The following is a 7,942-nucleotide window of genomic DNA, read 5'->3' as shown; positions in this document are numbered from 1 at the left end:
AGAAAGGATGCTTTCACTGAGCTTTAGTTTTGAAATTTAAACGAAAGAACAACTCATTTGTGTTTCCTGATAACAGTACAGCTTTGAGGAGAAAGCACGTGCAATTTCTCACACACAAAAGACTTACACAACACAGCTACATATACCACTCAAGTAGGTTAAAGTGAGAAAATAGTATTTGGATGTTCCTGTGAGGAACATTCTGGGGGAGATGCAGGAAATACTGTGACTACTTTTTTTTTCCTTAGGCCCATTTCATTTGTGCTTTTAAGTTTTAATTTGGTTTACTGTTGCATACAGTCTAGAGATCCAAATGAGCTGAAAAGTTCTAAATTTAAGAGATTTTTAAATCATGTATTTTTTTAGTTGTCATTCTAATCATTAATGATTGGAAGCATGATTCTGGAAGGAAAGAAAAACAAAGCTCAATTCATTCTTTCAGCAAAACTCTTGTCATAGAAATAAGTATATGTTTTATTTTTAACCCAACAAAAGAATGTATAAAATAAGTATGTCATTTATGGTCAATTCATCTAGGAGATCTATAATATATAGACTGCATATATGAAATACAATATATACAACATAGCCAAATATATGAAAACATGGTGATGTATAATTTGAAATTCATATGCTACATACATAGCAAGGTTATCATATATATCATTCCATTATAACTTTAATTAGATTTTTAGTTTTCATTACTGTGGACACAGTTTCATCTCATCACTTATTTCTGCATTTTCTTTCTTTCTTTCCCATTAGACCTGTTCCCACAGTAACTTTACCTGAGAGTTCAGGCAAAGTTTTCACATTTCTGCAGATTTGTTTGTGTTAAGAGCAATGAAAGCAAAAGTACAATAATCAAGTATTTAAAGAAAAATTGAAGGGAATGGAGTGTCTTCTAGCTTGTAGGGAAACATATGCCTACAGATTGGATGCCACATTCTTGTTTTCTTGGAGGAACTCACATATACATAGCTGACCTGGCAAATATTTCAGATCTCAGACTGCTGTTCTGCAGTCTTCTGTAAGGTCTTTATACTGCAAAGGAAACAAAAACCAAAAAAAGAGCAAAAGAACAAACAAAAAAAACAAACAAAAAAATAAAGCAAAACAAAAAACAAAAAAAAAAAAACCAGAAACAATTCAACCACAAAATTGTGACTTATTTCAGTGTGTCCTTCATGTGAAAGCTGTTAAGGACCAAATATACTACTGTGTGTAAGAAGAAATTGCTTCCTAAACAGTAATTGAACATACTTAGAGTTAAACTTGCTGTGGATTTTGTCTTGGCAGTTGTCATCTTACATTATTTGTCAAAGGAAATGTGTTTGGCAGTTAAAAATCTTTCCTTAGATTTAGTGGTGGACTTTAACCTCTTAAATAAATGTTAGTATATCAGATTGTGTCCTTGAAAAATATTTTACGTGTATGAATCATGACAGTGTCTAAATCTTTACTGTTCTTCTGGCAAAAGCATCAGTAAGAAGAAAGGTGAAAAGGAGAAGTACAGCCTTTATGTTAGAAAAGTACTCTTTTTAGCTGCTTTCTTTTTCATGAAAAGTAAAGATGTTTACAGTGTATGCCAAGATTTTCAGTTTCTATGTAACAACAGTTAGAAATTCTAATCATACTGAAAATTGTGTTATTATGGCCTGAGCCATGTCGCTAGGAAACAATAGGTTCCAATTTTGTATTCCTGCTCTCCTGTGCTGAAAAGTGACTGGATACTGTACAGGTTCATGTTCTCTGGCTGCAGTTCAATGGTCTTTTGCATTTTGCTCTGGCTTTCAGGCCAGAAGCATGCATTTTTCTACAAGAGCATCACAACAACATGCTGTAAATATTTGAAGTTAAACGTTACGTGTCAATATTTGAAAGAAAAGTACTTTGAATATTTCGTTTTTAAAAAATAAAATGGCAAATGAATGTTGTGTCCCATTTTCTTCATGCGCCAAACTGCGTCCTTACGTCAGGCTGGACAACTGTGTCCCCAAGTCAGGCTGGTCAACTGCGTCCCCAAGTCAGTCTGATCAACTGTGTCCCCAAGTCATGCTGGCTAATTGTGTCCCCAAGTCAGGCTGGCCCACTACTGCCCCAAGTCAGGTTGGCCAACTGCATCCCCAAGTCAGGCTGGCCAACTGAGATCAGAAAATTGGCTCCTTGGCAGGGAACAATAAGGAGCACATTATTTTGAAAAGTTTGGTGAGTGCAAAAATCAAAAGGGTACTAATCTTAGGCAGAAGTCTCTATTTTTATACAAATAGGATCTGTGACACAAATGACTATGTAATAAACAAAGAAAAGTGACCAGTGAATTTTAATGCTTCCAGGTTATGACTTCTTTTTTTGTTTTGTTTTGTTTTTCAAGACAGGTTATGACTTCTTAAAAGGTTTGCTCTGTCTTTTTGGTGCCTTCCAAGCAATAAAGGAAAATTAAATTAAAAAAAAATACCTGATAGTGAAGAGCTAGAAGACCAGGTTGTCTAAATTCATTGCCAAAAAAGGATGTTTGGACACAGGAGTGGCGATCATGACAGACTATTAAAAAAAAAACAGCTCCATATAGGCCCTATACCTCAGAATATGACAATTGACATTTGTCATTTATTTCAAACAAAAAAAAACATTTTTAGATGAGACTATAAATTGTGGCCAATAGGACTGTTGAAATAGGGCTGCTAGTTTGTTCCCGGCTGCTTAGCCCCAAAATAATCACACAGAAACTGTATTAATTAAATCACTGCTTGGCCCATTAGCTCTAGCTTCTTATTGGATAACTCTTATATATTAATTTAACCCATTTTCATTAATCTGTGTATCACCACATGGCTGTGGCTTACCGGGTAAAGTTCCCAGTATCTGTCTCCAGTGGGCTACATGGCTTCTCTCTGACTCCACCTTTCTTTTTCCCAGCATTCAGTCCAGTCCTCCTCACATAGCTCTGCTCTGCCCCACCCTGTTCTGCTATGGGCTCAAAGCAGTTGATTATTCATTAATGGTAATCACAGCATACAGAGGGAAATCCCACATCATAGTTCCTCAAAAATTTGAATTGATACTAATGGCATCCATCTACTGCATAACACTCCTTACTGAAATTTGACATTTATCATACTTTAAAATGACCTGCTGCTTTTTCCACTGATTGGTTATATATGATTTATGACTGGCATATATGGCATTATATTTATATGTAAAAGAATGGAATAAATAGATATCTTATATACATGTATAGGACATTATATATGCAATATATGCTATAAGTGAAAGCACAGTGAAACCACCAAACTGGATCACTCCATGGGTGAAAAAGAAAGGTTTATTTGGGGAAATTCAAAGCTGCCATAGCTGTCAAAGAGAATAGCAAAGGGCAGAGAAAGCATTCCCAATGCTAAAGAGATGGGTGTTGTAGCAAGAGGGAGCCTGTAAACCAGAAAAGCTTAGAAGTTGGAGTAGTGGTTGGGAATGTTTTTGGACCAGAAGAGTAGGGTTGGGGGGCTAGCATGGAAGCCTCATTGCTAGAAGCAGTCAATTGTAAGGGCAAAAAAGGGAAGGAGTGGCTCTTTCAGACAAACAGAAACCCATTTCACTGGTTTCTGAGGAATGCTGACTTTCAGCTTTTGTTTCTCTGCCATCAGTCCTTCTATTTACCCAGTCAGAGTTTAGTCTGAGCTGAACCCACGCTGTAATTTAGACATTGCCAATGGCTCTGCCATTTTGTGCCCACTTTGTAAGCAGAAGATACCCTAGTCTCAACACAAAGCATTAATACAAAGGAGGGAAATTTTTAGTTTCACCTGAGCATTATTTAAATTGTGCATGCTACCTGACTCTCATATTTTAAGAAAATGTCAGGAGCCCCTACTTTAACAGAAACGTAACAGGAAATAAGAATTTGTCCACATTCCTTCACTGTTCACCTTTAGTTTTAATGTTTGAATATGTATGTAAATATTTTGTACTATTGCTACCTTAAACTCATGTAATTCTAGTGCTTCCATAATCCAGTAAGATGAATAAGATTTAATTATGCCTACTAGGTAAATGTTATAAAGGTATCAGATTAACTTAGCTAAGGTCATATGGACCATGAGTGGCAGAGGAAAAGAAAATACAGGTCTCATGCGTTCCTCCTTTCACTCCAACACCAAATATGACATTACCACCTATCTTCTTGTGAGACAGCAAATGAATTTCAGGAATTGGGGAGGGCTATCAAGGTGTGTGTGCGTGTGCATGTATGTGTGTGTTCTGTGTGTTCTGCTGATGGGTCAAAACAATGTCCAGTCAGTAAATGTTTGCTGCACAAGCCTGAGGCTCTGGATTCAAACCCCCACAACACATATGGGAAAAAAAATAGCCTGGAAGTTAAGGCCCGACCCAATCCCAAGACAAGGTGGACAACACACACTGGAATAGATGGATAAACAAAAAAGATGACAGAAATCTCAAAGATGGATCGGAAAGAGGGAATGGGAGAGTGGAAAGGGGGATATGGTAGGGAGAATGCACATGTTCAAAATACATTAAATGAAATTTTCAAAGAATTAATAAAAATAGTGGGGTGTTTGTTTTGTTTTGTATATTTTGTTTAAAACCCAGTGTGGTAGCAAGTACTTATAATCCAAGCATTGGAGAAGCAAAGACAAGCAAGTTCCTGGGGCTTCCTGGCCAGGCAGCGTAGCCCATTTGATGAGATACAGCCTAAAAAGAGAATCTGCCTCCAGTAAAAAATAGGTGGACATGCAGTAGGATCAAAACCCAGTGCCATTGTCCTTGGCTTCTCAGCAGCCCTCATTGTCCATCATATTCAGAGAGTCCGGTTTTTTCCCACCTAGCCTGTTTGGATGCTCACCTTCCTAGACCTGGATGGAGGGGGGGGAGGACCTTGGACTGTCCATAGGGCAGGGAACCGTGACTGCTCTTCGGACTGGAGAGGGAGGGGGAGGGGAGTGAGGACTGGGGAGTGGGGGAGGGGGAGGGAAAAGGGAGGCAGGGAGGAGACCGAAATTTTTAATAAAAAAAAATTTAATAAAAAAAAACAAGTACATAAGCAAAAAAAAAATAGGTGGACAGCTCCTAAGGAATGATACTTGAGTTTGTCACAACCATGCACACAAGAACAATGTTCAAACACATACACACATACACAACTCAAATGACCCACTAATAATACGGCCTTTTACTAGAAATTTGGCCAGTGATCCCAAAGTATGAAACTCTCAAAACTAGGATAGTTTAACTTCACCCCTAGCTGCAAACTGAAAAATAATAAGATCCCATTTCCTACAAGGGCAAACACACGTGACACAGTTGAATTTATAGCACCCTAACAAGAAAACTAGTTATCATGTAACCTTGAAACACTCAAGGGCAAATCTGGGTTTTATTATTAATAGACTTGGGATTCTGAGCCCAATAAAGTGAATCAAATAAAATATAGTCTAATGTCATAACATTCATAACAGATTTTAAAATGTTTCTTACATTTTCAAATTATCCGTTCTATCTAAAGAAAGAATGTCTTCCATCCAACCCTTTATTTATACCTGGTGGCTTCATCGGACATATTCTTCGTAGATTTATTCTACCTGTGAACTGCCACAAGACTCCTTGCCTGTCACAGTCAAACAGAAAATTACCTAAGCTTGTCTTCCTACTGACCTTAGGCTTCTAAGAACAAATTTCTGAAGAAATTGACTAGTATTTGATAAACTGTCACAAGTATTGTGGGCTTGCTGGCACACTTTTCAAAAGAAATATATTCTTGGAAATACGTGTGTCAGGTTCCAAAGAAACTGGAGACAAATCTCACTTAGTGCCTGTAGCTCCTTTCAGGACTTCTCACCCAGCCTCCTCCCAGGGGCTGTGTAGCTTCCCTCCCCCCAGTTTCTCTTTCCTATATAACCTCAGGCATTTTAGCCATGAGTACTCTTGGTTCTTCTCTCTTGGTCTCTTGGCACCTAGCTAGCTTGATCTTGGCCTCTTTGCCCTCTTGGCGCTCTCTCTCTCTCTCTCTCTCTCTCTCTCTCTCTCTCTCTCTTCCTCTGTCTCTGTTTGTCTCTCTCTGTCTTTTTCTCTCTCCCTGCCCTCCTATGGCCCTGGCAATCGGGACCCTTCCAGAAGCCTATGACTGAACTCTTTCTCATATCTACAATAAAACTCTTCTCGTCAACCATACCTAGGATGGGTCATGTGCCCATATTCACTCGGCCTCTACTTTGTTTTCTATCTTGTCATCTTATAGGTATATCTGACTAGCACAGTATTTTAGATGGAACAAGAGTATGATCTTTATATAAAAAGTGCACCTATTATACACTGGATAATAACAAAGTTACTCATGTTAGGAAAGAAAAGAAATGGAATCAACTTGATGAGTAAAGTCCAGCCAGATGTGAACAGAGCCTCATGGGCTGGAAGGTTTGACAATAGTAAAATCAGAAAAGTTCATAACTATCCCAAGAAATCATTTCAATACAGTAAAGTAATCTTCATCAATATTTTAGTTTATTAACAGCATCTGTCTCTATATTTTATTTATTTGCTCATTTGTTTGTTTTTGAGACAGGCACAGGGTTTCTCCATGTAGCCTTGACTGACCTGGAACTTACCATGTAGACCAAACTGTCTCTGTATTTTAAATGAATTAGGTAAATTCAAATTTACCTAAAGCAAATTAGGTAAATAAAAGTTTCAACTACTTTATTAAAAGGTGAAAGACCACTAATGATTTTAGAAGGCATTTCTCAATACAGACTCTTATGAAGAAACATGCAAATAGCATTCACATGTTTAGTTACTCCATTGTGGACAGAGTTTAAAACATGCATTGAAAGTAAAGATGAAAGGACTAAAGGGTTTACTGTGTGACACACTGGACTACAGCTTCCGCAAAGAGATTCCGCTCCTGTTTTTGTTTGTTTGTTTGTTTGGATAGATGGGTGGTTAATTGATTGGTTGGTTGGTTTTTGTTTTGTTCTGTTTTGGTTTTGTTGCTGTTGTTTGCTTTGTGTGGTTTTTTGGATTTTCTTTTAGATTTTGTTTTGTTTTGGGAGGGAGGTTGCAAGGGATGAGGGGGGATTTGGTGGGGCTATGGAGATGGGTGGGGATCAGGATACATGATGTGACATCCACAAAGAATCAACAAAAGTTTGAAGAATAAAAAATGTGTTAAAATCTAAATTCAAACTAAAATAATTTTTTAAAATATTTTTAGGAACTGAGGCTGTAATTTAGTTGGTACAGTGCTTATCTAGTACACTCAAAGCCCTGGGTGAAAGCCACAGTGCTACTTGAGTCAGATTGGTGACCCATGCCCCTAATATAAGCATTCAGGAGGTGGAAACAGAAGACCAGCACTTCAAGGTCGGTCATCCTCAGCTGCACAAGCTGGAGATCAGCCTAGAGATCAGCCTGGACTACATGACATCCTATTTTTAAAAAAAGTATTTAAACACATGTATCTTGTTTTATCTTGAAAGTAGACTTTTTAATTTACTTACAAGTTAGTGATGCTATTATTTCAACAAATAGGGAGCTTCCCACAGTGCATCACTGTCCCCACACCCCATCTTTGCAAACTCAAAGCATACATGTTAAGTGCTCAGTATGCACAAGGTAGCTAGCTCTGTCTGTCAACAATTCACTCATTCTTAACCAAGCTCACAACATTCAGGGAAACCCAGACATCTCATGTATTCATTTTCCTGCGGATTATGGACCAGAGCATTTGTGCTGATTCAACATCCCACCAAATACAAATCTACCTACGTATTGGGAACTTTACTTATGTATTTACCGACTTTTGTTGTCATCGTCCCTAAAATTTTCTTTTTATTGTTTTTACTGTTACTGTTTTCCCGTCCAAATGGACACTGAACTGCCCGGAGACAAGAAACAGGTGTTTTTACTTTTCTGCCCTGTTACGTTTGTT

Source organism: Microtus oregoni, unplaced genomic scaffold (genome assembly GCF_018167655.1).
Source record: "Microtus oregoni isolate MIOR12 unplaced genomic scaffold, Mior012 000061F_ref0000440, whole genome shotgun sequence".
Lineage (NCBI taxonomy): Eukaryota > Metazoa > Chordata > Mammalia > Rodentia > Cricetidae > Microtus > Microtus oregoni.
This window is presented reverse-complemented; position numbering follows the sequence as displayed.